Here is a 9,503-nt window from a genome sequence, read left to right on the forward strand (position 1 = left end):
TTTCTTTGTGCAAAATCGTGAAATTAGATGAAGAATATTTTTCCAACTTTGAAATTGTCAAATCAGGGTCCACTTTATATTAGTTGCCTGATAGTCCAATATTTTGGATATCTGATGCCTTATAAATATTGTATTTTTGAAATAGTAAAAAATTATTATTTTACAACCCTACTTTATCCAGGACTCCAAAAATTAGAAATAGCTCATCCTCAAGGAAATTTTTCTAAAGTACTATCAATCTAATTTTGCTTCTTCTTGGATACATTCAATCAATTTCTCAACCACATCCACCATTCATGATCTACAAAATTCCAAATACAACAAAGTGCAATATATACACATTTCACTTGTTAGGACAACCACCACCTTAACCAAAATGCATTATATTTGAATTTCACTTCTAGCTTGCCAAAACATGTTACCAAACCCTAATCCATAATTAACTAAATCCACTCGATCACGAATTGAAGTCACACATCAATTTGACAAAGAACATAATTAGGTTCTTTTCACTTTTTCCAATAAATATAATGTAGCAGAATTTGAGGTTCTTGAAGATTTTGGAATTTTTGGTGGAAGAATGGAGGTGCTCAACCATCTATGTGGTGTTTCTCAATTGGAGGCTTAACCAAATGGGATTGGTGGAAAAGCTTGGTGCTCAGTTGAAGAAGGGTAGATGCTTGATCATTACTAGGCATAGTGTTGAATAAGGTGCTTGGTCATTTTGGTGCTTGGTTTCTAAAGAAACTTGGCATAGTTTTTGGTGCTCGAAAGAACCTATTCTCAATGATTTTTGGCTTGCTCATCAATTCTAGTGGGAGCTTGTTGGAAATATAAGATAGGAAAGGTTATTGAGAGGGGAGGGGTGAATCAAGAACCAATAAAAATTTATCTTACTTCACCAATTAATCCTTCATATAATATAATGATCTAATTGTATGCATGAAAGAATGAAAGAAAATAAACATTTGTAACACTTTAACACAAGATATGGTGACCCAAAAACCTTCCACATAGAAAGTAAAACTAGGGTGGGGATGATACCCATAAGCTTTAGTACTGTAGTATAAAGTTAAGCTATTAAGGCTTACAATTGACTAGTTCTAGTGATCTTCCCTATTAGGAGAAATAAGGACTGTGAGGTCTACCTTGTTAAAGGATTTGCAAACATACAGTGAAGTATGCACTTGGTTAAGAGATTTAGCAAAGACTGTTAAATCTACCATGTTAAAGGATTTAACTGATACACCTGTTAGGATGAACCAATGGCTAATCTTTGATCTACAATTCTAATTTGTTGGTTGAGATTCCTTGTATTGCAATGATCACCTGACTGTGATAAATAAAACTCTATTGTTCCTTATACTGATTGTAGCCTTCTTTAATTTGCACCTTCTGCTCATCATATATTCCTCTCATTCCATACTTGGATATGATACAATGAATATATATATATATATATACTTACTCAAGTCAGCTATAATACCAATTTCTTCATAATTCACAAAGTTAGCCCAACTATTGTAACTCAGGTTTTGAAGACAAAATTGGTGATGTTTTGATACATGGCAAACACTGTCAATGCTCGAAAAACTTTGGCACTTGGTTGAACTTGAAGTGTGATCCATACTAATCACTTCCAAGTAGCTTGAACTCGGTCAACACTGTGTAACTTAGTGAACACTGAGAAACTCAATAGCAATTGAATCACTAGGTTGACACTACATGACTCGGTCAACACTTGATCCACTTTGTTAACATTGTAAGCTTGGCAAACACTATTGGACTTTCTTAACACTACAGAGATCAATTAACACTATGATCTTCTTCACTTCCATGGACTAGCTTAGTAGCCTTTGCTATGCTTGATAAACACTGTATATCTTGATAAACACTGCAAACTGACTCAAGTGCTCAGTAGATACTATATTCTGACTACTTAGCATAGGAATGACTGAATCACTTGGTTAACACTACAAACTAAATGATAAGCTCGATAGCAACTATAGATCTCGGTAGCAATGTAACCAATTGACTAAGTGTTGAATCACTAATAGAAAAATTGACCTTTATGTCAACAATATCCGCCTTTAGAATTAGTGACAAAAACACTTATCAAAATAAAAAAATTGACCATTCAAATCTATACATCAAAATTTCCTTCGCCATCATTTTTTGTCTTCAACTCAGTTTTCACTTCTATCTACTGTAGCTCAGTAACATAATTTTTTTTTCTAATTTTTCAAAATTTCTTTTGTAAAGGTGTATTCTTGTTTTCCATACTATACTACTCCCCTTTTTAACTTAAATGCTAAAGGTGTATAATATTTGTATGTTAATACCAAAATGGGACAAGAATTCAAAATGTACCTTCAAAATAAGTACCACCATCTTGTCCTAATTTTCCTCTAGTACCTTCCTTGCATGCAATGCAATCTAAACTTTTACTAATAATTCCATCATGTGATCAGCTATGGAGAAGGTGTTGTCATGGATGAGTATATGTGCAATATGTTTCTACAATGCATCCATGTTTGGAAGAATCAAGCCTTGGAATTTTGCAAGTGTGGCCCTAATCCTAGCTTCTTCCTTTAATAACTCTACTTGCAGATTGGTTAGAGATGTGATCTTTGAATAATGTGTAGAACTATGGCTTGGGTAAAGTGATAGCTAGTATGCACTTGCCTTCATGTCTTCATCTATCTTGGAAAATTTATCCTTAATCTCCTTTGTAAAGATAGATGTTTCACTTAACTTGAAAAATAGTGAAACAACATTATTAACAAAGGTTTCTAGTAAACCAAGAATGGTAGCTAACTATACTTGATCTCTTGCAATTCTTTGTGCAACTTGTTCTAACACTATATTCTTAAATTTCCTTTTTACTCTTTGAAGTAGCTTCTCCTATCTATTTAAGTCTTCATTGAATTTATGGACAATTTTTGATAACTGATCAAGAATAGGTTGAGTACTATCAACCTCAATACTCAGAGCATCAAGAAATATGCTCTTTATGTCTTCAAAAACTTGATTTTCTTTCTTTTTCTCTTCTTTGAGCTTTTATTGCCTAGCTCTCATCTTCAATAATTCAGCCATGGTGTCCATTTGATTAGGGGTGAGGGTAGAGATATCCCAATTTAGAATAACTATATCCTCATCTAGATCAATAGCTTCTATTTCTTTACCCTTTTCCTTTAGAATGGTGCAAACAATTTGTTTTCCCTTGTCTAGGACATCAGTACTTGGTTGAGACTGGTTCTCAATTGTCATTGTATTATCTATGGATATACTTGGAATAGAAAAAATAGTAGAAAATAATGGACTAGCAAAAACTGTTGATATAGTACAGACAACAAAAATACCTTATTGCTACTCAGTCAAGCTTGATGATGGAGGACCTTACTACTTGACAATTGAAGTGTTGGGTACTTTAGTCATTGTAAAATTTAGCTTAGTAGATTCAAAGCTTGGTTTGGTGCTTGTTATAGCATTTTTATCCACAACCAACTTTGTAGAAGATACCTTTGAGCCAGATTGCACTAAGGCTATGCTTAGAAAGTAAGAAAATGAGGCCATGACTACTGCTACAATTTTCTTTGCATTAGTTTCATCAATACCTTATATCTCTGGAATACTTCTTCTAGTAGCTTCATGTTCCTCCTCATCATCCAGATTGACATCATCTTTTATTTCTACATCATCTTCCTCATCTTCATCATCTTTGTTGTCAATGTGAATAACAAAGTCACTAGGTTGATGCAACTGATAGATGTTCTTCCATGCAGTTGTAGATTCCTTCACTACATACTCAATGTCCTCAAGCAGTGTCATGCAAGTGTTCATCTTGAGAGTGACTTCTCATTTTTCTTCAAGGAATCCTTTACTTCCTTCTTACTGAGACTAGGCATGAGTTTCTTCAAGGTTTACTCAAAGATGTCCTTGGTAGTCTTCTTTGCATACTCAAATCTAGGCTTTATTGCCTACATAAGTTCATTAGGAATTTATTGTGTAAGCTCATCTGGAGAGTAATTCCATTTATCTAGCTTGATCATAATAGTGTCATCAATCATTCCTTGTCTCATACTTGAGGAATTTGAAACATGCCATGTTGGTTCCTTCTTCCAACTTCTTTAATCTTTGTGAAGTTTAGGTGCAAATATCTTGAAGATACTTTGCTCGACTTCATCTTTACCTAACTTTAATTTCTTCCTTGACTTGGTTGCACTTCTTTTGAATATAGTAGGAGATGACTTGGTAGGTCTAGTTATGATAGCCTTTGCTTTCTTCCTTAGAGGCTCTTCTTCCTTAGATTTGGCTTCTTCTTCTTCATCCTATGCATCATCATCTTCTATATCATCACCTTTTCCCTCGATAAGTATTAGAGGGGAATTTCTTGTTTGGTGTCTCTTAGTATCTTTTCTACTCTTTTCCTTCCTTTAGTCACTACCTAAGGTAGTTTGATATCAAGCTCTATTATTTCCTTAGCCTCATCATATGTTCTAAAGTATGTAGCTTTAGGATTCACAAGCTCATTCAGTAGAGCCTCTATGATATCCTTGGTGTCATCAATGTTAACCTCATATCCTAGAGGCTTAACCCATACCACTCTAGGTCTAACTACCTAAATATATACTTTGTCATAGTCCACCATGAAATAGATATCATCTTTGTAATCTTCTACAAGCTTCTTAGGTTTCCTAAATCTATTATTCATCTTCTCCTTGAATGTTCCAAAATAGTTATCCATGATGCTTTCAAAATTTTCACCCATCTCTGCTATATACTCATTAATCTAATATAAAATAGGAACAACTTTTCTTTATACTACTGTACCTTTGGAAGGGAAAAGTTTATGAACAAAGAAGAATAAGAATGTTAAAAGAGATCCAAACTTACATGGATTATTCTTTGATCCTCTGATGCTATCCATTTTTTTGTTGAACTAGTTCAATAGTAACTCAAAATATATCTCATCCACTTGACCTAGAAGTCTCTTGGCATATGAGATATATGCATCAAGCCCTTGGTTTCCAAATGCTAATGTTCAGGTTTCAATGCACCATCCACACACAAATCCCTAAATGCCTCATTCATCTCTAAGTTTGTAAGTTCTTTGATAGAACAATGATAAAAGGAACAGATGTCATGCACAAGTAATACCTTAGAGAGAATTTGTGACTATGCACCAGTAGGGTCGAGCGCATCTATAATTATTGGACTCAACTTGAAATTTGGTGCCTTACAATATACTCCATGGATTAACATTTATGAACCTTTCTTTGTCTTTCTACTTGAAGATGCCATGCTTGGTAGGGTTTTTTAAAAATTCAATAATCTTCAATGATATATACTTAAATTTCTCGAGGGCTCTAGATTCACTCTTTACAACTAGCTTTAGAAATTCACGTTGAAACAATGCCTTTAATTTCTACCTTTTAATGAATTTCCTTCTTTCAATAACCATTAATGTTTTGTACTTCATACTCTCTCAGTGATAGGCTATCCTCCACTTAGTTTAGTCTTTAATGCTTAGAAGATATTTATAGCTCGGTAGAGTCACCATAAATTAGTAGGAACTACCACTTTTGTGTGTGCAACAATATGAAACCTAACCTTGGTTGGTAAGATCTTGCGACCCAAACTTTCTTGGTAAAATTTCCTTCTTGCCATTATGCATAGTGATCCTTGTGCATCTTGATTGTTGATTGGATCATTCTACTTGTTGGCTAGAACTGGTGTTAAATTACTTCTCCTGAATCATATATCCAGTGATCTCCATAAGGAACTAAGCTGAAATTATTGAGCCATCCAACTCATTAATTTAGATGTCATTCACTTCATGATCTTGGTTTGCATTTTCTAGAGATTTTGGTACCCATTGCTGTCTCATTTTTTTTCTAATATTGTCATCTTTGGCTTTCTTTTTATCTTCAATTCCACCTATGTTCATACATTTCTTGGCAAGATGACCAAGTTCTATACAAATAAAACATCTTTTTGTAGTATCTCTTTTCCTCATATGATGTTTCAGACAGGTTTCTCCAATGTGTCCAAATTCACCATAGTAGTAACATCTACATCATGTATTGTAATCTCATCTAAATATTGCTTTCACAATTTATTTTATCGAGTTCCACTACTTGGTTTTGCAATTTGAAGATTTGTGTCCTTGTTTCTTGCAATTGTGACATTTATCTTCAATCTTAGGTTTCTCTTTACATTCACTTTCTCTATGACCATGCTTATTGCAACTGTAACACTTCCCATTGAATTTTTCTTTACCATTAGTCCAACATTTGTTTGATGTATGACCTATCTTACCACAATGATTGCAAGTAAGTATTTTATTCTTTTGAGCTCCTTGCTTAGATGATTCACCTTCTTCTATATATCCTATTCCAACTTTTCCTTTGTGTCTATACTGACTTTTTTCATTCAATTAATTTATGTTTCCTGAGATTTCATCATTCTTTCATAGGTTTTTTTTTCATTGATGAGATTATTTTGTAGTCTTTGATTCTTTGATCTTAGATTCATAAGCTCTTTGTTTGCATTAGTGAGTTGATCAATGAAGTATGCTTGTTGAAGAGATAGATGTTGAATTTCATTGTTCTTTTCTTCTATCTCTTTTATGGCTTTTTCTTTTTCTTCCATGACTTCACATAATCTAAGTGATTGAGTTTCTTGTTCTCTTTTCAGCTTTCTGACTTCTTCTTGAAGATCAAAATTATTTAATAATAGTTCTTTGATTGCTTCATCAGCTTCATCTGGATTTATTTTTGGATATATTTCTTCAATTATTTCTTTAGTGTAGATATTATCATTCATTTGTACTGCAAGATATTTCCTTCTTTTCAATTATTAAGAGAGTTGTTCCTTTGCTTTCTTCATTTTCCCAATGGCTAGTTCAATATCCAACTTTTCATTATCAATAGCCATATCTATACTGTATACCTCCATTGCCTCTAATATTTTCTCAAGTTGTTAAACTTCTTATGTGAGAACCAATAGCTTTGATGCCAATTGTTGGAAATATAAGGTAGGCAAGGTTACTGAGAGGGAAGGGGTGAATCAAGAACCAATAAAGCTTTATCTAACTTCAACAATTAATATTTCATATAATATTATGATCTAAGTGTATGCATGAAAGGATGAAAGCAAATAAATAGTCATAATACTTTAACACAAGATATGGTGACCCAGAAACCTTCCAATTAGAAAGTAAACTTGGGGTGGGGATGATACCCAAAAGCTTTAGTACTACAGTATAAAGTTAACCTTCTAAGGCCTACAATTGATCACTTCTAGTGATTTTCCCTATTAGGAGCAATAAGGAATGTGAGGTCTACCTTGTTAAAGGATTTACAAACATACAATGAAGTATGCACTTGGTTAAGAGATTTAGCAAAGCTTGTTAAGTCTACCCTATTAAAGGATTTAACTAATACACTTGTTAGGATGAACTAATGGTTGATATTTGATCTGTTACTCTAATTTGTTAGTTGAGATTCCTTATATTGCAAAGAACACCTAATTTTGATAGATAAAACTTTGTTGTCCCTTATACTACTTGTAGCCATCTTTAATTTGCACTTATGTTCATCATATATTCTTCTCATTCCATACTTGGATATGATACAATGTATTACATATGTACCAATCCAAATCATAACTTACTCAAGTCAACTATAATACCAATTTCATCATAATTCACAAAGTCAGCCCAACTGTTATAACTTAGGTTTTGAAAACAAACTCAGTGATGGTTTCATACATGGAAAACACTATCAACATTCGGAAAACTTTGGCACTTAGTTGAACTTGAACCTTAGTCCATACTAATCACTTCCAAGTAGCTTGAACTTGGTCAACACTATATGACTTAGTGAACATTAAGAAACTTGGTAGCAACTAGATCACTAGGTTGACACCGCATGACTCGGTCAACACTAGATCCACTTCATTAACCTTATGAGCTTGGTAGACACTGTTGGACTTGGTTAACACTACAAAGTTTAGTTAACACTATGATCTTCTTCACTTCCATGGACTAGCTCGGTAGCCTCTGTTAGGCTTAGTTTGCACTGAACTTTTTCTTTGAAGCTCGGTAAACATTGTATAGCTCAAAAAACACTACAAATCAACTTAGGTTCTCAGTGGATACTATATTCTAACTACTTAGCTCAAGAACAACTAAATCACTTGGTTAACACTGAAAACTAAATGGTAAGCTCAATAGCAACTATAGAGCTTAGTAGCACTGTAACAAATTGACTAAGTGTTGAGCCACTCATAGAAAAATTGACCTTTATGTCAACAAAGCTTGGTAGGCATGCTCAGTTGTTTTACTGACACTCATTAGGGTGATGGTGCCAATTGGAGTTCTTGAGGTTTTTCTTGGTTGACTTAGTGCATTTAATGCATGTAGCATGTAATTGTGACATGGATCAATTTGGGAGAGTGTGAGGACCTATGTGTGGTCTTGGTTATCTCTACTATGTGCATTTAATTAGTGTTGTAAACTTGGGACTAGTCCTATGTATTTTTGTGTGGTTATTGTGGGTTAGCATGAGGGTCAACATTTTGTATTTAATATCTATTGTAAGCCGAGTTGTGGCTTAAATATATATTTAATGCAAGGGTTTGCTTAAATTTTAGCTTAGTAGGCCAACTTGTGGCTTAGTTGGGTATAAGCAGGGGGTTTAGGGGGAATCTTGAGTAATTATTTAATGTAGGATCTAGCATGGAGAAGATGGAGTAGCTGACTAAGTGAATTTTTCCTAAGTGTGTGGATAGATCACTGAATGTGAGGTAGTTTACACCAGAACATTGGGTGAAGTTTGAGAAGAGCTAGTTGTTGTGGCTTGGGAAGCAAGGAGATTTCTTGGTGGCTTGTGAGCACAAGTTTAGATCTCATTGGAGGTTTCTACCAAAGTGTTGTTGTGTTATAGATTTGGTTAGTTAGGGTTTGGATTGGATCTTGAAGGATCTTGCAAAACTATTAGTTACTTTGTATTTGTTCATAACCGGGAAGGCCTCACATCCTAGATCATTGCATGTAATTAGTTGATTTATGAATAAAAATTTGAGTTTGGTATCAAATTGTGTATTTTCCATTCTGTTTATGTTGTGTGGTTAAATTATTGGGAGCTAGGAAATCTCCTTTGGGGATTCTCCTACCTTGCACTGTGTCAAGTGGTATCATGGCAAGGATTTCCTAAGCATGTGGATAGATCACCAAATGTTAGGTAATTTATACTAGGACCTTGGGTTGGGAGAAGTTGATCTAATAAGATCTTGATCTGGTGGTGATTGTGTTGAGGATCATTTTCTTCGAGAGTCTTGGTTTCTGATTCTTGGTGTGGGGTGGTAGATTATGATTTGATCTGCACTTCCAAAGGATTTTTGTTGATCAATAATTTGGTTGCAAAGATGGAAAGTTGATCTTGTTGGAGCATGATCATAGAGATCTTGTCTGATTTGTATTGCAAATTTGTGTTCCT

The sequence above is a fragment of the Cupressus sempervirens genome, chromosome 1 (assembly GCF_028749045.1).
Source record: "Cupressus sempervirens isolate cs-2001-9-10 chromosome 1, ASM2874904v1, whole genome shotgun sequence".
NCBI lineage: Eukaryota > Viridiplantae > Streptophyta > Pinopsida > Cupressales > Cupressaceae > Cupressus > Cupressus sempervirens.